Consider the following 24,992-nt stretch of genomic DNA (forward strand, 5'->3'; position numbering starts at 1 on the left):
ATATGGGGGATGGGAAATGGAAACAGTTGGTAGCTTGACAAAACAAGTAATGTGATCAGTCAATGTGACTAGAACTTGTGCCCTAACCCTGATACCAGGGGTATTGTGATCTTCCTGCACACAGTGCCCTATCCCTATTAATACCAGGAGTGTTGTGATCTTCCTGCACACATTGCCCTATCCCTAATACCAGGGGTGTTGTGATCTTCCTGCACACAGTGCCCTATTCCTGATACTGGGGGTGTTGTGATCTTCCTGCACACAGTGCCCTATTCCTGATACCGGGGGTGTTGTGATCTTCTTGCACACATCCCGGTATCAGGGATAGGGCACTGCATGCAGGAAGATCACAACACTCCTGGTATTAATAGGGATAGGGCACTGCATGCAGGAAGATCACAACACTCCTGGTATTAATAGGGATAGGGCACTGCATGCAGGAAGATCACAACACCCCTGGTATCAGGGATAGGGCACTGTGTGTAGGAAGATCACAATACCCCGGAGGAGTGAGGGTCAGGCAGCTCCCCCCTGTCTGTGAAGCCAGCCTCTCACTAGTAATGCAGGGAGGGAGCTGTCTCAGACTTCACCATCCTCCCCCCCCCCTCACCCACACACCATTCACTAGCTGGGACATGGGGGAAGTCAGGAGTGAGGGTCAGGCAGCTCCCCCCTGTCTGTGAAGCCAGCCTCTCACTAGTAATGCAGGGAGGGAGCTGTCTCAGACTTCACCATCCTCCCCCCCCCCCCCTCACCCACACACCATTCACTAGCTGGGACATGGGGGAAGTCAGGAGTGAGGGTCAGGCAGCTCCCCCCTGTCTGTGAAGCCAGCCTCTCACTAGTAATGCAGGGAGGGAGCTGTCTCAGACTTCACCATCCTCCCCCCCCCCTCACCCACACACCATTCACTAGCTGGGACATGGGGGAAGTCAGGAGTGAGGGTCAGGCAGCTCCCCCCTGTCTGTGAAGCCAGCCTCTCACTAGTAATGCAGGGAGGGAGCTGTCTCAGACTGGTATCAGGGTTAGGGCACTGTGTGCAGGAAGATCACAACACTCCTGGTATTAATAGGGATAGGGCACTGTAAGAGATGACTGTAGTAGATTGAATAAAGATCTGATGTTTCTGCTCTCCTCACACCAAACAAAAACAACACACAAGCAGAGAAGCCCTTCTTACAAAGCTGAGCTAGTGAGTTAAGTAGGAGGAAAAGTAAACATACTGGTGCCAGTGTGGCTACTTAAAAAATACACTTACCAACAATCAATTACATATATTTGAACTGTGTACAGTTCCAGCCAGGACCACCTTTCTAAAATGCACAGTGATTGGCAAATTCAACATGCACTAGCATTTCTGGTGCCTGCTAACAAAAATAATAAACAAACAAGTTCTAGTCACGTGAGTGCTGATCATTACATTACTTTTTTTGTCAAGCTTCCAACTGTTTCCATTTCACATCCCCCCAACCATTACCTCAGTATTAGCCTTGGTAACATCAATAGATAAGAGCACAGCCAGCCAATAGGAATACATACATACATATTCATTCCTAAGTGACCTTTACTGACCTGGGAAGTGTGAACACTTTGTTTCATTTTCTGTTGGTGTTCGTTAGTTTCCAGTTCCATTTCCCATCCCCCCAACCATCACCTCAGTGGTAACCTTGGTAACATCAATAGATAAGAGGGCAGCCAGCCAATAGGAACACATATTCATTCCTAACTGACCTTCAGTGACCTGGAAAGTGTTTATTTGTATCATTTTCAGTTAGTGCGCACTAAATCGAGTTAGTGCGCACTAACGGGGAGTTAGTGCGCACTAACTCGAGTTAGTGCGCACTAACACGATTTAACGATTTTTAACGATAAATCGTTAGAATTTCTATTGTATCGTGTTCTATAACGATTTAAGACGATATAAACATTATCGGATGATAATTTTAATCGTTGAAAAACGATTCACATCCCTATTCTTTATTGCATATAGGACCTTGAGGAGTTTTTCTTGTAATGTCTTATAGCCAAAGTATGCATAGTTTAGGGGTATGATTTGAAATTTGTAGACTGGAGATTTTTTGGCTCAACTCTGCTGGTAATTGTGATCTAAGGATACATAATTGATAGAAAATGAAAAATAATATTTTATTCTGCAGATGCAGCATTTCTATATCTAGAGAATGTACATGTCTATATTTATAAAGCCAGTACTGGAGTGGTGGGGGGAATTTTTATAGTGCTAAGGTCAGGGGGAGTGATAAAGTATGCCCACTGCTGCTAATCCATATCAATCTGAGGGAGCAAGTGTGTTTACCCTTCTCCCTCCTCCTCGTAGTCTGACTTATTTACCCTTTGCCCCCGAGGAGCAAGAATCAGTTGAGGGGATATGGGGTGCCATATACAATACACAGGGAGCCATTTGCCCTAGACCCGGCCCTGGCTAAGGATGTAAAGTTTCTAGATGAAATAAATGATTGCTTCATGAAGCAGTTAGTACAAGAACCAACAAGTGGGGGGAGCTATTTTAGACTTCATCTTTAGTGGATCGCATGATTTGGTGAAAGAGGTAATAGTGTTAGGGCCACTTGACAACAGTGATCATAAATTGATCAAATTTGACTTGATAACTGGAGGATGGTCACTAAGGAAATCTACTGCAATAGCATTTAACTTTCAAAAGGAAGATTATGATAAAATGAGTGAAATGATTAGGAAAAAAACTGAAAGAAGCAACTGAAAAGGTCAAGAGTTTACATCAGGCATGGACGTTGTTTAATAATACCATCTTGGAAGTCCAGACCAGATATATTTCATGCATTAAAAAAATTAGAAGGAAGGCCAACGATTGCCAGCATGGTTAAAAGGTGAGGTGAGATAGGCTATTCTAGCTAAAAGAACATTGTTCAATAAATGGAAAAGTGATCTGTATGAAGAAAACAGGAAATGTCATAAGAACTAGCAAGTTAAATGCAAAGCATTGCTAAGGAAAGCAAAGAAAGAATTTGAAAAGAAGTTTTCTGTGGAAGCAAAAAACTCATAATAAAACCTTTTTCAGGTACATTCGAAGCAAAAATCCTGAAAGGGAGTTAGACCATTAGATGATTGAGGGATAAAAGGGGCTCTAAGGGAGGACAAGGCCATAGCAGACAGATTACATGAATTCTTTGCTTTGATTTTTACTGAGGAAGATATAAGGTAGATACCATGCCAGAGGTGATATTTAAAGGTGATGATTCAGAGAAAATAAACCAAATCTCAGTGAACCAGGAAGATATACTAGGGTAAATTGATAAACTAAAGAGTAGCAAATCACCTGGATCAGATGGTATACATTCTAGAATGCTAATGGAACTGAAAAATAAAATTGCAGACCTACTGTTCGTAATCTGTAAACTATCATTAAAATCAGCTATGGTACTTGAAGTTTGGAGGGTGACAAAAATGAATGCTGTTTTTTAGAAAGGGTTTCAGGGGTGATTTGGGAAACTACAGATCGGTGAGCCTGACATCAGTGCCAGCAAACATGGTTGAAAGTATTCTAAAGAACAAAATTACTAAACATGTATATATAAGTCTTTCCTCACCAATTTGCTACACTTTTTTGAAGGTGTGAATAAACATGTGGATAAGGTGAACCAGTTAATGTAGTATATCTGGTTTTTGAAGAAAGCGTTTGTCAAAGTATCTCATGAAAGACTCTTAAGGAAATGAAAGTGTCATGGGATAGGAAACCTTGTTCTGTTATGTATTGAGAACTGATTAAAAGATAGAAAACAATAGGGCTAAATGCTCACTTTTCTCAATGGAGAATGGTATTATAGCTCTAGTTCAGGTGGACCGTGGGGAACACCGCCCTCAGAGTGATGCAGGATGGCATGACAAAGCTGAAGCAAGGCTTGGACAGGCTGGTAAGACTGGAGAAAGGCTTGGACAGGAACAGCATGCAGGGAAAACTGGAACTGAGGCTTGGACAGGAACAGCATGCAGGGGAAACTGGAACTGAGGCTGAGACAGGAACAGCATGCAGATAAGACTAGAACAAAGGCTGGGACAGGAACAGGCTAAGAAAGGACAGGACAAGTCAAGAACAACACAGAATATGGAATATAAAGGCCTGAGGGGCAAAACAAGGAGAGGCCTAGATAGGTCATAGAGCAAGGCATGTTCTAGATAGGTCAGGGGAAGGCCTTGATAGGCCACAGAGCAAGGTAAGGAGCAGGAAGGCCCTTAGGCCGCAAGGCTAGGAGCAAGAAAGCCTTGCAGCAAGACAGGGAGCAACAAGACCAGATGGCCACAAGGCAAGACAAGGAGTGAGAAGGCCCGTGTGCCACAAGGCAAAACATAGATAGGCCTGGGGAGGCCGCAAGACAAGAGTGGCTAAGGCAAGGAACCAAGGGCAACTCAAAACGGAAGCATCTTGGGTTTCATAAGGCAGGGTTATGTAGGGCTGGAGTCTGGGTGTGGTGCAGGCAGGAAGGAGGAGCTTGGCCAGCCTGAAGAGTATGCCTATTGAGGTCCCCTGCTAGAGGGGAAGCTGAAGGGCAGGCAGTCATGAGACCAGGAATACATAGTGAGAACAGTTCTGAGTAGGGCTCACCAGAGACCTCTGCTGGTAGGGAAGCACTGAAGTCAGGGTACGGGTAAGGCTGCACAGCAGCTGAAATCGTAACAAATGTTGAATACTGGCATGCCCCAGTGATTTATTTCCACTGCTTTTTAACATATTCATAAATGACCTAGATATGGGAACAAGTGAGGTGATCAAATTTTCTGATGAAACAAAATTAATCAAAGTTGTTAAACCACAAGAGGATAATGAGAAATTGCAAGAGGACCTTGCAAGACTGGGAGATGGGCACTCATCTAGCACATGTGTATGACCATCTGATTTTTATAAACCGTCCACTTATGCACACAGGTACTGATGCACAAATATCTGTCATTGGGAAAAACAAAAGTGGAATGTGGGCGGGGAATGGGTATTCCAGAGCTGGGACAAGAGATGTGCATGCATGTAGCTTTCTGCCTGGGCGGACATCCAGGTCCATTTACTTTTGCTATATATAAGGTGTAAGTCAGAATTAAACAATGTCTACCCACATAAAAAGTCTGGCTTAACTGGGGAGAATGCAGGCTGAAGAACCAGGAGGCTCTTGGGAACCTAGCTATAGACTGGGTAAACTGGTGAATAGACTGGGTAAACTGGTGAATGAACTGGGGAAACTGGTCATATCCTGGACGTGCGCCTGTCATATAATTCCCTCACTTGCGTGTCTCCAAGCCAACATTTCCCTGCTGTGTGTGTACTTTTAAAACTAGGAGCAGGCATACAAATGCCTGGCCTATTTTATAATATATGTACTTAGGAGGAAATTTTCAAAGGATTTACGCGTGTAAATGTAACATACTATCATAGCAATTTTCAAAAGCCATTTGCTCAAGTAAAGTGCATTTACGTGAGTAAATCCTTTGGACAATTCAATGGCATATATTGTAGCAATTTTCAAAAGTCCACTTACTCGAGTAAAGTGCAATCACGTTAACCCTATTTTAAGCATGTAAATGCTTTTTAAAATTGGGCATACACTCGGGTGCATGATATAAAATTTGAGCGCATCTGGCCGTACACCTATATATAAGTGTATATGGGTGCCCGCGTGCCCGTTTTCAAGTTATTGTCCCTGTGTCTTAAAATAATACAATACAAAAGTACATTTAGACACAGCTCCTGCTGGATTGGCAAGTATTAACCTGTAATATACTTTGGAAGAAAACAACCCCCCACAGCAATATTACAGATGCAGTTGTCCTTAGGTACAGCTCCAGGTTCTTTCTTAGGATTCCTCATTTTTGAGAGCTAGAACATCTGTTGTCCAGTTATCTAACTTTACTATTATTATTTTTGTATCTCTCTTTTGATGGATGTGAGGAATTGTTTTTTTCTTTATGTAACACTGGAAAGATTTATTTCAAGCTGGTCTTCTATAAATCTATGAAATCTGTATAAATACCAAATTAAGAATAAAAGAAATGAAATAACCCAAAAGCAAACTATTAAATCAATACCAGTTATATCACTATTAAATTTCCTGTTTCTATTGTTATCAGTAATTTCATTGCAGCATTGATGCTCCAAGCATGATTTTAAACTGCAACCATTCCTTTCGCTTTGGGTCATTACTCGGGGAAACCTAGAAGCCAATAATGAAAGCCATTTCCAAGGGTATAAAGTGTTTTACCCATGGAAATGGACTTTTTGAAAATTGCCCAAATTCTGTTCAAGTAAAAATGTGCAAGCTGTTGAACATGCATGCTTTTTCCTGCTTTCTGTGGAGGCATTCCCAAAGGCAGGGATAGTTTGGAGGGAGGCAATAACGCATGCAGTTTTGGATTTTCAAAATTATGCATGTCATTTTGCCTGTGGAAAGCATATGAAATAAAGCAGGAACGCGTCTTTGTGCGTACTTTATCTACGAGCAAAAATCTAAGCAAAACTATCTGTGAAACTTGCTTTGATTATTGGCGCAAAACTGGCAAGTAATTCATATTATTATGATGGTTTAAATGCTGATTAATACATACATTTCTTTATCTTCTGTTGCCTAAGATATCCCTATCAATTGTAATCTCTTTGGAGCAGGTACTGGTTGCATCAGGATGTAATTTTTTTTTAAAGCACCCTGGAATAGTATGCTTTATAAACACCAAAATACAAAATTAAATTAATTGATGTAAACTGGAGAATGGAAGGTCTTCTTTAGTACAATTCATATTTAGTATTCTCATTGTAAAAAAAATCACAATATGTAAGAAATTGTGTACAACTAGAGATGGTATAAGTGCCAGGCTTGGGTTGCGATATGCTGCTACCAAGATCTGGGCTGTGTTGCGGGAGCACTAGGGAGCGGTCCAGATTTCAGAGAGGTTAGTGTGCCCTTGGACCATGACGCAACTGCAGAGGAGCTCCGAGGAAGCACCGAGGCAGGCAAGACGTGTCCAAGCACGGGCAGACAGGCTGAAGACTAGGGCCCCTGACCTCTGCCGAACCTGAACGCAATGCTGGTCTCTGGGGTAACCCTCCGGCCACTCAATAGCCCTTTCGGACCTGCTGCCTGGAAACGGCAGATTCGACAGGACGGACAGAGGTCGAAGACAGGCGATGACACTAGAACAGGGACAAAACGAAGACACTTGGAGACTTGGACGAGACAAAGACACTAGGTGAGTAGACAAGACAAAGGCAGGACAGTGGCTCAGGATGAAGAGAGGATCCGGGCAACTCTCATAGCAGGGTCCAGCCGGAGGAGACTTCAGTGACCCGGCGTGGCTGACACCCAGGTTGGTCATCTGGAAGCGGAATTCGCTGGGGAAGGCTAGGGCTAGACCCGGAACCAGGAACATCCAAAGCGAAGAGGAGCCGGAAGGAAATAGGAAGATGAGGTGGAGATACTTGAAGACTTGGATGAGACAAGGACACTTGGTGAGTGGAAAGACAAAGGCAAGGCTAAAACTCAGGATGACACAGGGATCCGGGTGGCACTCATAGCAGGATCCGGCCAGAGTGGAGGCTTCAGTGACCCAGTGTGGTTTATGCCCAGGTTGGTCATATGTAAGCGGAATCCACTGCGGGAGGCTAGGGCTAGATCAGAGGATGAGGGCATCCAAAAAGAGGAGCCGGAAGAAATAGGACATCTGAAGGCGAGGACATCAGGGACATCTGAAGGCGAGAACATCTGAAGACAGGACAGATGAGGACACAGGATCCGATGAAAGACCAGGAACCATGGATGAAGACAAGGGAATTCCCATGAAGAACAAGTGCCTTGAAGAACTGGAGATGGACTTCAGAGCCTCCTGGAATGAAGAGCTGGAACAGCGTAGAATCCAGGAGCAGGCTAGCTTCCTGCCACCGGAGCAAGAGCACCTGCAGCAGCCTCTGGGCTGCACAGGGGGAATGATGTCAACAGCCTCCGGGCCGCGAAGGCAGGACAATGGCGGCGGCTTCGACCGCCGCAGATCACAGGTGGCGGCCACAAGACACAGCGTCGGGGTGGCTGGCAGTGGAGGTAGGCTGCTTGTGGCTAGGCCCGCGAGCAGCATCACAACAGGCTGAAGAACTTACAAATTTAAGGTATTGGGAGAATTGAAGTTGCAATGAAGGAGAAGGGGGGGCCCTGGAGGCCACCATGACTGCAAAGGGGCATCAGTCCCAGCTGGATCTGATGAAAAAGCACTGTGAGATCGGTCCATTGCAATCATCATCAAAGGCATCGATACTGATGGACGCTTCACTGGTCACTGGCAGTGTGTCGACTTTGAGAGGGCATCAAATTTCATTGACAGCATGCCTTGGGAAGGACAAGAGGGACAGGCTGTCACTTGCCTCCTCCCATTTGAAGAAGAAAATGGGTTCCACCACTTTGGTTCCAGTATTAAGTGGTTTTGATGCCAGACATTGAGTTAAGGCAAAAAAGCTTCAGCATCAGTCTCTATTGGTACACAATGCCAGGAGCAGGGACATTCTGGCTGCAGCCATGAACCCCTCAAAACAATCCTTTGAAGAAAGGAGCAAATCCTGATTGCAGTCCTGGGAACTGCATCAGTCTCCAAGGTTTAAGTTTCAGCCATCAATACACTTCTGGTTTCCCAGAAAGATGTGCCACTGCTCCTGCCTTCCACAGTATTGGCACTGGCAATCTTTGAGGAGGAGCTGGACAGAAAGATCTAGCAGGCCTTGGACAAGGCGATGCAAAACGTTTATGCTCTGGCATCAAGGGCATTGGGACTTATGCAGGCTAAGGTCCAGTGGCTGCTCGAGTCCTTGCAGCTGCCTGACAGCCTTGTAACAGCAGGTAAAAAAAAATTGAAGGACTCAATATAGGATATATTAGATTGTCGTTGTAAGGACCCAACTACAACATCCTTTATCATATAAGAGTCACATCTATATCCTATATCTATCACACATGACAAGTATATAAGAAATCACAGTTATAAATCATCAAACATCTTTAATTAAATCAGTGAAGTGCCTGAAAAGCAGAATATAAATCAAATAAATAATAATAAATGTGTGAAAATGTTAAAAAAAGCCTATCACCCAATCTATAGCTTTGTACAATATATGAAACACTAAACAGTTAAAACACTCACATACCGCACTCATGCTCATAAAATCATATAATAATACAAGCTAACTAACAGAGATCATCCAATCTATAATAAACAAATTCATACAGATTTACGTAAATTTCAATGTAATAAATAACAGTAGCAAAGTAATCTCTGTCCTAATTTATTACGATCCTGTAGGTCTCACTGTACTTGATTGGTCAGTTATTTGACCATTGGTTTATGTAAAAACCTCAGCCTGCCTCTGATAGGAAAGTCCTTCAGCATGAGTGCAGGGATATAGGCTGTGCTCTCTGTGATCCAGTCAAAACCCTCTCCAAGGTTTTGGCTGGGATGCTGGCTATGGTCATAACCTCTCAAATGTTTCATTGAGTAGTGACTTCAGTGCTCAACTATGCTGTTATCATCTATGCTATATGTAAAAGACTTAAATGTGGTAAAAATTAAAAGCAATGTGAAAGGCCTTGAAAGGAAACTCTCCCCCCCCCCCCCCCCCCCCCCCGCACAGGAAACCTTGGAAGTTCACCTTTTGGCTAAATGCCAGTGTTCCAATTAAAATTGAAATTTGAGATATGGCCTCTGGAACTAATATCTGGGTTCAGCTATTATAGGGGTTACACGTAGAACCCAATTCTCTCACTCCTAGGGCTCTTTGTTTTTGTTCTAGGCTACCCCACATAAAAAAAATATGGGAAACAAAAGGCTTGTTGCTAACAAAAACAGTTATGGTTGTGAAGGTTTTTGTTTCCCTTTTTTTCATTTGGCGCAGTACTTGTAACAGGTGTTCTCTAAGGGCAGCAGGATGTCAGTCCTTATGAAACCCAAGCACCTCTCTTTGGAATTGGCTTCTCCTTATTTAAGCTAAGGAACAAGACTGAAGGAACCCCTTGTATGGACGTATAGCATAATAGCATGCGGACCTCGCCTTATAAAGAGTTCTAAAAACTTTCACAGAAACGTTCCAGGTCAGGCTGCTTTGGATGATATTACCAACTTCTGAGGACTGATATCCTACTGCCCTCAAACACCTGTTACTAGTAAGCAACTCTGCTTTTTCACAGGGAAAAGTTACCTTTAAAAATTGAGGCAGAAAATGTATATGCACAGATTTGCACCTATGATTATCGAAATTATGCATGTATGCACACAAGTTTTCACATACACGCATGTCCTAACCCTACCCAGGCTCTATCCCCAAGAATGTCTGCATGTAAAAGTACACATGTATTGGCACCATGCTTGTCCTTTTATATTCAGATAGAGTAGGCAATTTTCAAAGACCCCTATTTCTGCATGTAAGTCACTATTGTATGTGCAGAAATGGCTTTGAAAATTGCCCCTAATGTGCATAAATAAAGAAGCCAAAATGACTTGACAAGACATCAGTTGGAACTATCCTTTAGTGATCAGCCCCAGTGACAGTGGTAGCATTCAGCTCTCCGGTCTTTAATCTCACAAACGGCAGAATGTGTGCACCAACTCGGGGGGGGGGGGGGGGGGGGGGGGGAGTTCCTGCCAGTTCAGTGTTTCATATCATATTCTTTTTGAAAGGCAGATTCTGTCAGCCACAACAAAAGAAAGAGCGCTCTCAGCTGTGACCTGGCTGAGGTGATTGACTGGATGCAGAAGGTCTCATGAATAATGAAACAAATACCTGATAAAAGCAACTCTACACTTCTGCTGTGAGTGAAAGGAAATGCTTTAGATGAAAGGTTTATTTCCTTTGTGCAGGTTTTTCTCTGAATGCTATTTAAGCAACATAAAATGTTTAATCATTTTTATTAAAACACAATACAAATAGGGTTTTGCATTGCAAATAAATGGATGAGAAAAAATATCCTCGGTAAGAATTTCACATTACCAACCAAATGATTCTGGATTATATGAATCTTTGCTGAGAAAATATGTGAACTGTTTCAATTTATTATATTACATTGAAAAGACTTTTCCATGAGACACTGAATTGAGGTTTTTGTTTTTTGGTTTTTTTTTGTTGCGGTTCTTTTTGTCGTTTCTCTTTTTTGACTTTCAGACTATAGCTTTGGAACTGTCAGGAATAAAGATATTCCAGTTTTAGAGTAATGTATGACCAAATAAAGGAAACTTTAGTTATGACCTGAGATATAGTTTTTGAAGCTAATTTATTTGCATGCAAATGAACATGAAATGAATGTTCATCTAATATGGCATGATGCTACAGTTTAATAGCTTGCAAAACAAAGGCCTCGATTCATCAAAATGCCATAAATATAGTGGAAATAGTGTCTATGCTAAAAAACAAATGGGCATGGATTGGCTAATTTCCTCATTTCCTGTGTATTGCATCGCAGAGGACAGTATCATGTTGAGCTTTGTGTCAGCGTGTCATGTGTTACATCAGCACACAACGCGCTTTGTAAGCACATCACGTGTCATTTTACACAGAATGTGTTATTTTTTTAGTTTATATTAGGGATGTGTATTCGTTTGCGATGAAATAGGAAAGAGACGATATTTCCTATTTCGTCGCGTATTGGGGGCAACAAAACGGTAAGAAAACCCATGAAATTTTGTGTGGTTTTCTTATCGTTTTTCGGGGGGAGGGGGGGAGAAAGGGCACATAAAAAAACCCAAACCTCAAACCCACCCCAAATTTAATTAATTTCAACCCCCCACCATCCAGCCCCCACCCCCCCAAGACTTGCCCAATCCCCCCCCTCCCCAGACTTACCGAAAGTTCCAGGTGGTCCAGCGGGGTCCCGGGAGCGATCTCCCCTCTCAGGCCATTGGCTGCCACTAATCAAAATGGCGCTGATGGCCCTTTGCCCTTACCATGTGACAGAGGCTATCGGTGCCATTGGTTGGCCCCTATCAGATGGTAAGAGCAATGGATGGCCGGCGCCATCTTAAAAAATGGCCATCTTAAAAAAAGGCCGGTCAGTGACACAGAGAGCCCCTGTCACACGGTAAGGGCAAAGGGCCATTGGCACCATTTTGATTACTGGCAGCCGATGGCCCAAGAGCGGGAGATCGCTCCTGGGACCCCCGCTGGACCACCAGGGAATTTCCATTAGTTTTGGGGTGGGGGGGGGGTCAGGAGGGTTGCAATTAATTAAATTTGAAGGGTTGGGGTAGGTTTGGGTTTTGTTTTTGTTTTATTACACACACACACACACCCCGTTGTTGTTAATTAAATTTGAAGGGTTGGGGCGGGTTTCATTTTGGAAGGCAGCCGAAATAAAATCAAATTTCCTGCGGTGGGCCAATAACTGAAGGCTGAACCAAAAGGTTCAGCCGAATCACATCTCTAGTTTATATATACTGGCTTCCTGCAGCTGCTTATTTGAGGATGTGTCAGGCATTGGAGAAAGAGGAGAGGAGGTGAGTTGTGGGATAGTGGTTGAAGTAAAAGTTTAGCTAGCGATTTCTGAGTGCAGTGTCTTGTGTTCTGTTATCTGTTTCCCTGTACCTTGGTCTTTTGTCTTCTTTGTTGGAGTGAACGTTTTTCTCATTTTGTCCTGTTTGTCTGTGTTTGTGTCGGGAAGAGGAGTGGTGGTCAGGTGGAGAAGTGGGGAGGTGTGATGGTGGTGAGGCAGCGGAGGAGGATTGGTTAAGTATGGTGGTGTTAAGTGGAGAGGTTGGAGCGTGAGAGGCAGGGGAGAGAGGAGAGGTGTGATGAGGAGGGGGATGAGGGCAGGAGTGCTAGGGGAAGGAGGAGGAGTAGGAATAAAGACAGAGACAGGGACAGAAATAGAGATAGGGAGGGGACTAAGGATATGAGGAGGCAGGAAAGGGCTAGGCAGGTGAGTCCAGTGGGAGGAAGATGACAGACTAAGAGAGAGGGCAGAAGACAGGGACAGAGAGAGAATAAAAAGTGGCAGCCCCCTCAGGCAGCCAGGCAGCAGGGCATGTTCGTCTTAGGGCTTGAAGTTCAGCCCAGAGGACAGCAACATAATTGCTCGGGTCCTGGAACATTCTACCATGTTTGGGAACCATGCAGCAAAGACCTTGAAGGCAGACAAGGGCCAGATCTGGTGCACCATCACTCAGGCAATCTCCAGGCACAGCGGTGTAAGATGCAGTGGAGAGCAGGTGACCCACAGATAATGGGGCATAAAGATACAGTTAAAGAGCAAGGTGGCGAACCGCAACAGGTACATCCAGCAGATCGGCGGAGGAGTCCTGTGTCCAATAGTGCTGACACCCATGGAGAAGTGCCTTGTCCAATGGCTGGGATTCGATAGTGTTTAAGAGCATGGTTGAGTGGCTGGAATCCATATGAGCCAGAGCTGGTAAATTCACCTCACCTGTAAATGACAAGCCTGTTATAGTTGTGCACATCATTTGGCATAAGATGCTCACATTGATTGACATGCAAAGGGCACAGCTCATGCCAAATAGTCCATGTGTGTACCTCTTGGCTTTGGAACTTATGGGTTCTTCTTTGTTTCACAGCTCTTGCCTGGGATTCTGCCAGTCCCAGCCATCCAGCTCCAGGGATCAGCAGCAAAGAGCCAGGGACCAGCCTGTGCCCCTTTGCTCATGGACATTGAGACACAATAATGTGAGGAGGAGGAAGAGGAGCAGCAGCAGCAGCCTAATCAGCACAGCTCGTCCTGCAAGGCCTTGGCTCAACCAACCTCTTAGGGTACTGAAGGAACTCAAAAACAAAATTTTTGATCTATTAGTTCAAATTTGTAACCTATCATTAAAATCATCCATTGTACAAGCAGACCGTAGGGTAGCCAATGTAACCCCAATATTTAAAAAGGGCTCCAGGAGCGATCCGGGAAACTATAGACCAGTGAGCCTGACTTCAGTGCCAGAAAAAAATAGTGGAAACTATTCTAAAGATCAAAATCGTAGAGCATATAGAAAGACATGGTTTAATGGAACACAGTGAACATGGACTTACCCAAGGGAAGTCTTGCCTAACAAATCTGCTTCTTTTTTTTTTTTTGAAGGGGTTAATACACATGTAGATAAAGGTGACCCAGTAGATGTAGTGTATTTGGATTTTCAGAAGGTATTTCAGAAGGTATTTGACAAAGTCCCTCATGAGAGGCTTCTAAGAAAACTAAAAAGACATGGGATAGGAGGCAATGTCCTTTCATGGATTACAAACTGGTTAAAAGAAAGGAAACAGAGTAGGATTAAATGGTTAATTTTCTCAGTGGAAAAGGGTAAACAGTGGAATGCTTCATGGATCTGTTCTTGGACCAATGCTTTTCAATATATTTATAAATGATCTGGAAAGGAATATGACAAGTGAGGTTATCAAATTTGCGGATAATACAAAATTATTCAGAATAGTTAAATCACAAGCGGATTGTGATACATTACAGGAGGACCTTGCAAGACTGGAAGATTGGGCATCTAAATGGCAGTTAAAATTTAATGTGGACAAGTGCAAGGTGTTGCATACAGGGAAAAATAACCCTTGCTGTAGTTACACGATGTTAGGTTCCCTATTAGGAGCTGCCAAACAGGAAAAAGATCTCGGCATCTTAGTGTATAATAATTTGAAATCGTCAGCTCTGTGTGCTACTGGGGTCAAAAAAACAAACAGAATGTTAGGAATTATTAGCAAGGGAATGGTTAATAAAACGGAAAATGTCATAATGCCTCTTTCATCGCTCCATAGTGAGACCGCACCTTCAATACTGTGTACAATTTTGGTCGCCGCATCTCAAAAAAGATATAATTGCGATGGAGAAGGTACAGAGAAGGGCAACCAAAATGATAAAGGGGATGGAACAGCTTCCGTATGAGGAAAGGCTGAAGAGGTTAGGGCTGTTCAGCTTGGAGAAGAGACGGCTGAGGGGGGATATGATAGAGGTGTTTAAAATCATGAGAGGTCTTGAACAAGTAGATGTGAATTGGTTATTTATACTTTTGGATAATAGAAGGACTAGGGGGCACTCCATGACTAATCAGAAAAAATTCTTTTTCACTCAATGCACAATTAAGCTCTGGAATTTGTTGCCAGAGGATGTGGTTAGTGCTGTTAGTGTAGCTGGTTTTAAAAAAGGTTTGGATAAGTTCTTAATAAAGTCTTAGGGATTAGCCTCTGCTATTACTGGCATCAGTGACATGGGATCTTTTTGGTGTTTGGGTGCTTGCCAGGTTCTTGTGGCCTGGTTTTTGGCCATTGTTGGAAACAGGATGCTGGGCTTGATGGACACTTAGTCTGATCCAGCATGGCAATTTCTTATGTTCTTATTAATGTAATGGTCAAAAATTCACATACATGTGAGAGTGAAAACAGGTATTACTATTACATCACATATACCAAACATACCCGTATACCATCTTACAAAGAGCTTTATTAATTGTTATTTATATTTAAAAACAACATTTTTACAAACAATACAGCACTTAATATACCTCATTCATTCATTCTCACATGCATACCAACAAATCAATACATATTGACATAACATTACATAAGAATTAAAATATAACATATACATTTATCATATATCCTAATATTGCACTCCAATTGTTAAAACATTATTCCATATATACTCAATATACTTCACTTACTTAAGCTATTCGGCTTAAAAATTCTCCCCCCGGCCCTGCCATCCCCCTCCATGACAGTAATTAGCATTAGAGTGACAAGGGTGAATTTATTGGTGTGGTGGTGGTGGGGAGGGGGGTTGCTCTGAGTGCAGGGTTAGGTTCTGGTTGAGGGTTGGTTCGTGTGTGATGTTGGAAAGGCTTTTCGGAATAACCATGTTTTAAGATTTTTCTTGAAGGATTGGGTGGATGGATCTGTTCTTAGTTCTGTAGGGAGTTTGTTCCATAGGATGGGGCCGGCAAAAGAAAATGTTCGTTCCCTTGTTGATATCCATTGAGTGGCTTTAGGGGGCGGTATTTGTAGGAGGCCAGAGTTTGAGGAGTGAAGATTCCGTGTGGGAGTATGGAGGAGAAGGGGGGTGGGCAACGAGTTGGTTTGGTTGTTGTAGATGATGTTGTGGATGATGGTTAGAGTTTTGTACTGTATTCGCTGAGGGATTGGAAGCCAGTGTAGGTCTTTGAGGATGGTTGTGATGTGGTCCGATTTCTTGTTGTTTGTGAGTGCTCTGGCTGCAGCGTTCTGGAGTAGTTGAATGGGTTTGAGGGTGGAGGCTGGGTGGCCTAGTAGTAGGGCATTGCAGTAGTCAAGTTTAGAGAAGAGAAGAGCCTGTAAAACTGTTCGGAAGTCTTGAGGGTATAGCAGTGGCTTGAGCTTTCTTAGGATTTGGAGTTTGTAAAATCCGTCTTTTAGTAGATTGTTGATGTGTTTCTTGAAGTTCAGTTGGTTGTCGAGAAGGATGCCAAGATTTTTGACTGTAGAGAGTGTTTTGTTTGTAGGATGCTGTGTGGAGGGGGCGGTGGGGGGAGGTTGGGGGGGTTTGCTGGATATGTATAAGATTTCAGTTTTTGCATGATTGAGGGTAAGGGATAGTTGTGGTAGTAGGTGCTTTATTGATGAGAGGAGTGTGTTCCATCGCTCTAGGGTGTGTTCGTTGGAGTCTTTGATTGGGAGCAGGATTTGTACATCATCAGCGCATATGTAATGCAATAGACCTGCTTCCTTGAGGAGTTTGCATAGTGGGGTCATATAGATGTTGAATAAAGTGGAGGATAGGGAAGAGCCTTGTGGAACTCTGTGGGGTAGGGGGATTGGCTTGGATTTGATGTCGTTGAATTTGACCTTGTATGACCTGTTGGATAGGTAGGATTTAAACCAGCTGAGCGTTGTGTCTTGTAGTCTGATTTCCTATAGTCTGTGTATTAACGTTTTGTGGTTGACGGTATCAAATGCGGCTGATATGTCGAGGAGGATGAGTTAGTAGGAGGTGTTACAGTCGAGTCCTTTGAGGATTGTGTCTGAGAGGGAGAGTAGTAGTGTTTCAGTGCTGAGAGAGGTTCTGAAGCCGTGTTGTGTGGGGAAGAGAATATTGTGGGAGTCCAAATGTTCAACGAGTTGATGGTTCGCAATTTTTTCGAGGATCGTGGCTATGAAGGGTAGGTTCGATATTGGTCTGAAATTTGCTAGATCAGTTTCATCGAGATGAGATTTTTTTAGTATCGGTTTGATGATGGCGCATTTTAGGTTTTCGGGGAAGATGCCTTGGTTGAGTGAGAGGTTGATTATGGTTGCTATTGGTTTGGCAATGTGGCTTGGTATTTGTTTCAGGAAGTTTATAGGAATTGGGTCGATGGTATGAGCTGCAGGGTTAATGTTTTCTATGATTGATTCAATTTCAGTTGATCCAACGTCATCGAAGTGAGTCCATTTGTTGTTGTTTGTGTGTGGATCTGTAGTGGTCTCGAAGTTTGAGTTAGGGTTTTTTGCAAGTAGATTTAGAATTTTGTTATTGAAGAACTGGGCCAGGTGGTCGCTGGTATTTGTCTGTTTGGTTGTTGTGAGTGAATTTTAGGTTGGTTGAGTGAGGTTGTTGACATAAGCGAATAAAGTTCTTGGGTTATGTTGGTATTTGTGGATTTTGACGGCATAGTAGTTGCGCTTGGCTTTGTCTATATCAGTTTGGTCTATATCAGTTTGGTAGATGTATAGTATAGTCTTGTAGCTATCTTGTAGCTGGGGGGGAGTGGGTTTTCATCTCCATTTGTTTTCAGCTCATCTTAGAAGGAGTTTGGTCTTCCTCCCGTTTTGTCCAAACAGCAAAATCTACTTTGAGAACTCCAAAGGTGCATTCTGTGACACAGCTGGTAGAACATAAGGCCTCATTGTAGCTCATCTAAGCCGACATGTTGGGAATAGCAACAGGGGTGAGAAGCCAGGTCATGCAACCATAGCCAGAATCTCCTATGCTAAAGATAGATTTAGGGCATCAATCACAGCATAGTCACTTTCAGATTTGGCTGCCAAACCACAGCAAGCTATAAGACACTAGAAGCTAGCCTGTAGCTCAGCCTGAGCCTTAAAAGCTTATTTTCCTACCCTTAGTGCATGCCACACTTTTCTGGGGCAGTATATGTCCAGGATAGCAGAGGCCGATTCTAGGTCAAATCTTCCAGACTAATAAATAGCATCTAGGGATTCCACCAAATATGTGGCAGCCTCTCACAACCAAGCTAAGGCTACTCATTTGTAGAAGTCAGCCAACCTTGAAGGAATACATAAGAGCTGCTACACCTGTCCTAGCAGAAAAACCACTTCCTCATGGTCTGATTGGTAAAGTCCCTGCCTGCTCTGCAGTATGTCCCCCAGAGATACCAAGCTTTATGGCAGTTGTATGTTTGCCCTCACGAGATTAGCAGGCCTCTGCAACATGGGGAGAAAAAGGAAGGCCCTGGGGCAGTGGCCTGCAGATGTTAACTATACAAGTCACAAATTTTTCATAGAGGCCCGATTGCCTAAGTATAAAGGAATCATGCGCAGCTCCCGGCTACCTGGCCACCATGTCGATGATGCGCATTCGAGGGTAACAGACCACTTGGATGTTGATGGAGTAGAATCGCTTTCTATTGTGGAAGATCTCCCTGTCAAGGGGATGATGGCGATGTGAGTGCAGTCAATACCTCCCAGAATATTGGTAAAGTTTGCGATTAATGCAGTCAGATACAGCTATTATGACCTGGTCCAGACAGTGGGAAAAAGTGGTTTGGGACATTCCCTCCACGACCCCCACTGTCATGTGGAAGAAGTCAGTTGCCATGAAATACAGGTTGGCCAACAGTTTGGTGAGGCCAGGCACAGCGTGGGACCTTTCCATGACTGGATCCAGATCCCCTCAGATTTCTTCATATAATTCCAGAATAGCCCAAGAGTTGAGGCGATACCTGCTAACCACATGTTGGCGTGCCTAGCAATGAGACTTGGGGAGGAAAGACGCGCTCCCTGTATCTCCTCTGCCACAGCCACATGTATGCCAGGTGCTGCAGTGGGCTCTGACCCTCTCTCTGTGGGGCTAGTGGTTCAGCCTCCCATGCAGGGACTTCCCTAGAAGGGATTGGAATTGCCTTGGCTGTTCTTGTGGTTGTTGTTGTTCCTGTTGTTGTCTGCGGCAAGCCTCCTAAAGCATCCAGTAGCTCCTAACAAGTAAACTTGCACAAACATTATGGGTTTAAGAAGACAATCCACATCCAAACAGGTGTTTTTATTGGACCAGGAAGGCCTGGTAGGTGTCTGATAGAATATCTCTATTTATCGCACACAAGTCGCGTAATAAAAAGTTTTTTCTCCTGTACCACAAAAAAAAGGTGTAGTTATTTCTAACATTAAATCCCACATTACTGGGCATTAATCTACCACATTCCATTGTAGGAGACCTCAATTTGCAATAACTCCTCCCACTTGCATAACAAATGTAAAATGTGCATGCTAACTTGCATTACAATATTTATCGCATGTGTTAGACCCATTTAACTTGCATTCGGGCCCTAACGCATTTTGATGAATGACCTGGAAAATCTGTTGCATGCAAAATGTCTGTTAAGCCAAAGAAGGAAGAGACGCTTTAGTGAAGGGAGAATAAAAAGATAAATTGATTACAATTTTCGCAATTTATGAATGACTACTTTCAGAGTTCCAAGGTACTCATATTGGTGTGGACTTATAGAATCTTAGAATGTATAGTCGGGAAAGACAATGGCAAAGCCATTGACCTGAATAAACTGGCAATCTCTCAATACTAGTGGAACACAGCTCCACAGAGGATGTACTGTTTTTTGGATTGAGGCGAGGCATCATTGGGGGTATGCCTGGGGTGGTGGGTGGAAAACAGTATGCATAGATTCACTTTTCAAGTCTAAACATGTTATTTGCTAGCAAAAATCTCCCCACACGGAAAGCAGGTGAACATTCTATGGGTCGTACCTACCCAAGGGCAGTTTTCAGAGGGAAAGTACTGGCATACTTGTACTCGGGGGCTTTGTACCTAAGTTACCTGTCCCCAGAGAGTACAGTTTTCAAAGTCATCAATCTGGGTAAATAGAAATTTACTCTGATAAATTGGCTGGCTAAAAATTGCTCTCAATTTAGCTAAAAGTGCACCTAGAGTTTCATCAAGTGTGTACTTTTAGTGGGATTGAGAGGAAGTATTGCTTCTGCATATTTAGGGTAGGATTGGAAACTAATGCACATAGATTGGCTGAAAAAAAAGTCAAAAGAAGAACAAATGTCTGTCAGCATAGCAAAACGGTGCTGTAAAGGGGCCATTAAAGCTAAAAAAGGCATTTCTTAAAAACTGGACAGCAGAACCTAATGAGAAAAATAGGAAGGGGCAAAGGCACTACCAAACTGGATGTAAAATAGTAATAAAGTAGGCCAAGAGAGAACTTGTGGTGAGACTTGCTAAAGAGACAAAAACTAATAATAAAGACATTTATCAAGTGCTTTAAAATAGAAGAAACCTGAGAGGGAGTCAGTTGCAGGGGCGGATTGGCCTATCAGGGGATCGGGCATCCCCCGGTGGGCCAATCGTTCCAGTCATGTGGTCTGCCGTGTGCGGCCGTGACAGAGCCGCGCTCGGCAGACCACGTGACATGTCCTGGGCCGGCCTGGGCGGCGAATACCGAATGTCCTGGGCCGGTCTGACATCGTGAGTCCGCCGCTGGTCCGTTGGGCCGTTATATCAGTGGGGGTAAAAGGAGTACTCAGGGAGGAATGTTATAAAATAGCCTAAATGTGCATATAATTTTGCAAGTGGTCGCACACAGCCGCGTAAAGTCAGGTTTGAGCTGCGCAAGTGAAGGAATTTTAGAAAAGGCACACGTCCACGCCATGACCAGTTTCACCAGTTCGTCCAAAAGTTCACCCAGGCTAGATCAGTGTCCTCCCAACCCCCCTGGTTCCTTAGCCTGCACTGCCCCCAGTTACCTCAGACACTTTAGACCTCTCAGAGATGCCTATATTTTGTTTTTTTAAGTTACACCTCCTCCGAAGAGAAGTAAAGTTATGTGGCACTGGACCTGAGTGCGACAGGTGCATAGGTACTTACGCGCACACATCTCTTGGCCCCCATGCCCCGCCCACACTACACCCACACCATGCCCTTTTTCTTTGATGTAAGCTGTGGATGCATCGGCATATGCGTGGGCATCCCCCCACTTTATAAAATCAGGTGGACATGCGCATGTGCTAGATGTGTGCCCATCTCCCAGTTTTGGCATGTGCATCTCTTTTAAAATTCACCTCTTACTGTCTGGATAGCAAAATTACCCAGCTAACTTTAGGACAGCGTTTTGACCCGAGCCGACTATATTAGCCAACTAACTTTGAATATTGGAGTTAGCCAGTTAAATTATCCCAGTTAAACCCTCAGAATGCTCCTAAGTTAGCAGGCTAAATTCCAGCCAGCTAGCTGAGTTATCCGTCTAAATGCTACTGAATGTGGATTTCAGGGAGAATAAGACCATAGCAAACAAGTTAAATGAATTATTTGCTTTGCTAAGGAAGATGTTGGGGAGATATATGTGCCTAAACCATTCTTTGTAGGTGATATTTAAGATGAACTGAATCAAATCATTGTGATTCTGGAAAAGGTGCTAGAGCACATTGACAAACTAAATAGTACCAAATTACTGGGACCTACAGTTAGACTTTGCCTCTCACAAGGACTAGCAGTTTTAAAACAAATTGGAAGTTATTTTTTTCACTCGATGCACAGTCCAGCTGTGGAATTTGTTGCCATAACTGAGTATAAAAGGGTTTTAGATCCTCTGTATTTGTTCCATGCTTTCTTGAACTGTTATTCTTTTTGCCTCTATCACCTCCATCTACCAACCTTTCTGTGAGTAAATATTTTCTGATGTTACTCCTGAGTCTACCTTTCTGGAACCTCCTATCATGAACTTCTTTACTTTGAAAAGGGATTGCCTTTACCAGCCTAGGGTCCTAACTATTGTTTTGTTAAAAATATTTAGGCCTCTGATTAAATTGTGGACTGAAGTCTATGTAAGTAACACAAAATAAATGTGTCCAGCACATACTGAATATAGAACAGCTACCAAAGCACATACTGTACTGTATGATGCAGCTGAAGTGCTAAAATCAGGACATTTTCATCATCCCTCTTTTTCTGTGCATTATCTCACAACTATGTACAGTTCAGAAAAATCAAGGCAACCCTATCAGCTGGGTACTTATGACTCGAATTGACCATTGTTGGAGATAGGATGCTGGGCTCGAAGGACCTTTGGTGTGACCCAGCATGGCATTTATTATGTTCTTATGTTAGATTTTGAAAGCTATGTATCCTGGTTTTTAGCAACCTTCTGCCCACAGAAAAAGCAGATGCAAAGTCCACAGGTTCGTTGTATGCATGGGAAATTTTCAAAAGGAAAATATATGTGTACTTTCCCTTTGAAAATTAGGTACAAGTTCAGTGGGTGCAAAGTTCTATGAAAGGCTATTTGAAATTTGTTCTCATGGTACCTGTAGAAGGTAGTATGGCAGTTCCTAAAACTATATTTTTTTTCTTTAATTTTTGTGTGAGGCATATAATCCTAAACTTTCTATAATGCTAGAGTGAACTACTGCACCATGGGATGTCTGACTTTTCAGACTTGAGCCTAAGTTTTCATCTATGAAACGTTATGAGATACAGTGCTGAGAAATAAATTAAGCAAGTCTATTTAAAGTGACATCTACTATTAAAACTGCAAAGATAATCTCCAAAGCAGTTATGTTACTGTTGTGGTAGATTTTTAATCTTGGTATAGTTGGCATATACTTTTTCTCTTGCACCCCATTCTCATTATGGGGTAGATTTTAAGACCCGCACGCGGGCATACATGTGCGCGCGCTACCCGACACGCATACATGTACGCCTGATTTTATAACATGCGCGCGCAGGCCGGGGCCAATCTTGGATGCACTTCTGTTTACTAGGGTCCTTGGAGAAGCCGTATCTAGATACAATGTACCCAAGGAAGGGCAGGCTTTCCCTCTCGAACAGACACTTGTCTAACTTGGTGTACAGATGATTGTCGCGTAGGCATTGAAGCACAATGCAGACATCCTGGCGATGGGTTTGAAGAAGACAAGTATATTGTCCAGATAGGCGAAGACTTTCCTTCCATCCCCGCCATTGATGCAGAGAGCAGTGTTGGAGCTGCATCAAAATGAAGTATAAGGCTTAATGTTTGAGGGTAGTAACCTTCATAATGAGAAGTTACCCCGATGTTTATATACTCATACTGCTCAGCTCAGTGCCTTGCTAGATGTTGTCCAGATGTAAATCTTCTTTTTCTGATTCCCCTCCTGCTGCCGAAGCAGAGAGCCATTCTGGTCAAGGTGAAGTATCAGGCTTGATTGGTTTAGGGTAGTAACCGCCTCAACAAGCAAGCTACTGCCACGTTTATTTGTTTAAACAGACTGTGCAATTCAGTCCATGTTGGCTGTTGTCTGAATGTATATCCTATTTCTTCATTCCTCCATGCCGTTGAAACAGTGAGCTGCGCTGGATATGCATTCAAAGTGAAGTATCCAGTTTAATTGGTTAGAGGTAGTAACCGCCGCAATAAGCAAGCTACTCCCACGCTTATTTGTTTACCCATACTGTGCAATTCAGTCCTTGTTGGTTGTTGTCTGAATGTAAATCCTCCTATCTTCATTCCTCCCTGCTGTTGAAGCAGAGATCAATGCTGGATATGCATTGAAGTGAAGTATCAGGCTTAATTGGTTTGGGGTAGTAACTGCCGCAACAAGCAAGCTACTCCCACGCTTATTTGTTTACCCAGACTGTGCAGCCTTGTTGGTTATTGCCTGAATGCAAATCCTCTTTTCCACATTTCTTGTTGTCTTTGAAGCATAGAGCAATGTTGGAGTCGCATTAACTGTGTGAATGTTTATTGAATAAGGGTATTAATCACCAGGTTGTAGCCATCATTCCTGCAAGCCACCTCCATTCCTCTTCTCTTCATTCCCAACCTCTAGGCTTTATGATCCTCTAGGCTTTATGGATCCACAGTGTTTATCCCACGCCCCTTTGAAATCCTTCACAGTTTTGGTCTTCACCACTTCCTCCGGAAGGGCGTTCCAGGCATCCACCACCCTCTCCGTGAAGAAATACTTCCTGACATTGGTTCTGAGTCTTCTTCCCTGGAGTTTTAAATTGTGACCCCTGGTTCTGCTGATTTTTTTCCAACGGAAAAGGTTTGTCGTTTACTTTAGATCATTAAAACCTTTCAAGTATCTGAATGTCTGTATCATATCACCCCTGCTCCTCTTTTCCTCCAGGATATACATATTTAGATTCTTCAATCTCTCCTCATAAGTAATTCGATGAAGACCATCCACCTTTTTGGTCGCCCTTCTCTGGACTGCTTCCATCCTGTCTATGTCCCTTCGGAGATACGGTCTCCAGAGCTGAGCACAGTACTCCAGGTGAGGCCTCACCAAGGACCTGTACAAGGGGATAATCACTTCCCTTTTCTTACTCGATATTCCTCTCTCTATGCAGCCCAGCATCCTTCTGGCTTTAGCTATCACCTTGTCACATTGTTTTGCCGACTTCAGATCATTAGACACTATCACCCCAAGGTCTGCTCAGTGCCAGCCCTTCACACCCTATCGAATACATTTCTTTCGGATTTCCACACCCCATATGCATGACTCTGCACATCTTGGCATTGAATCTCAGCTGCTGTATCTTTGACCAGTCTTCCAGCTTCCTTAAATCCCGTCTCATTCTCTCCACTCTTTCCGGCGTGTCCACTCTGTTGCAGATCTTAGTATCATCTGCAAAGAGACAAACCTTACCCTCTATCCCATCCTCGATGTCACTCACAAAGATATTGAACAGGACTGATCCCAACACCGACCCTTGCGGCACTCTGCTCATCACCGCTCTCTCTTTAGAGTAAGTTCCATTTACCATCACACATTGTCTTCTGTCCTTCAACCAGTTTGCTATCCAGGC

At 43.4% G+C, this 24,992-nt stretch overlaps 1 protein-coding gene across 1 annotated transcript in view; it reads left to right on the forward strand.

Annotated features, from left to right (window-relative positions):
* LOC115084679 (poly(rC)-binding protein 3-like) overlaps positions 1-24,992 on the forward strand; it is a 1,201,673-nt gene that overhangs the window by 289,265 nt on the left and 887,416 nt on the right. The gene's annotated exons all lie outside the window — the stretch shown is intronic.

This window comes from Rhinatrema bivittatum, chromosome 2 (genome assembly GCF_901001135.1).
Source record: "Rhinatrema bivittatum chromosome 2, aRhiBiv1.1, whole genome shotgun sequence".
Lineage (NCBI taxonomy): Eukaryota > Metazoa > Chordata > Amphibia > Gymnophiona > Rhinatrematidae > Rhinatrema > Rhinatrema bivittatum.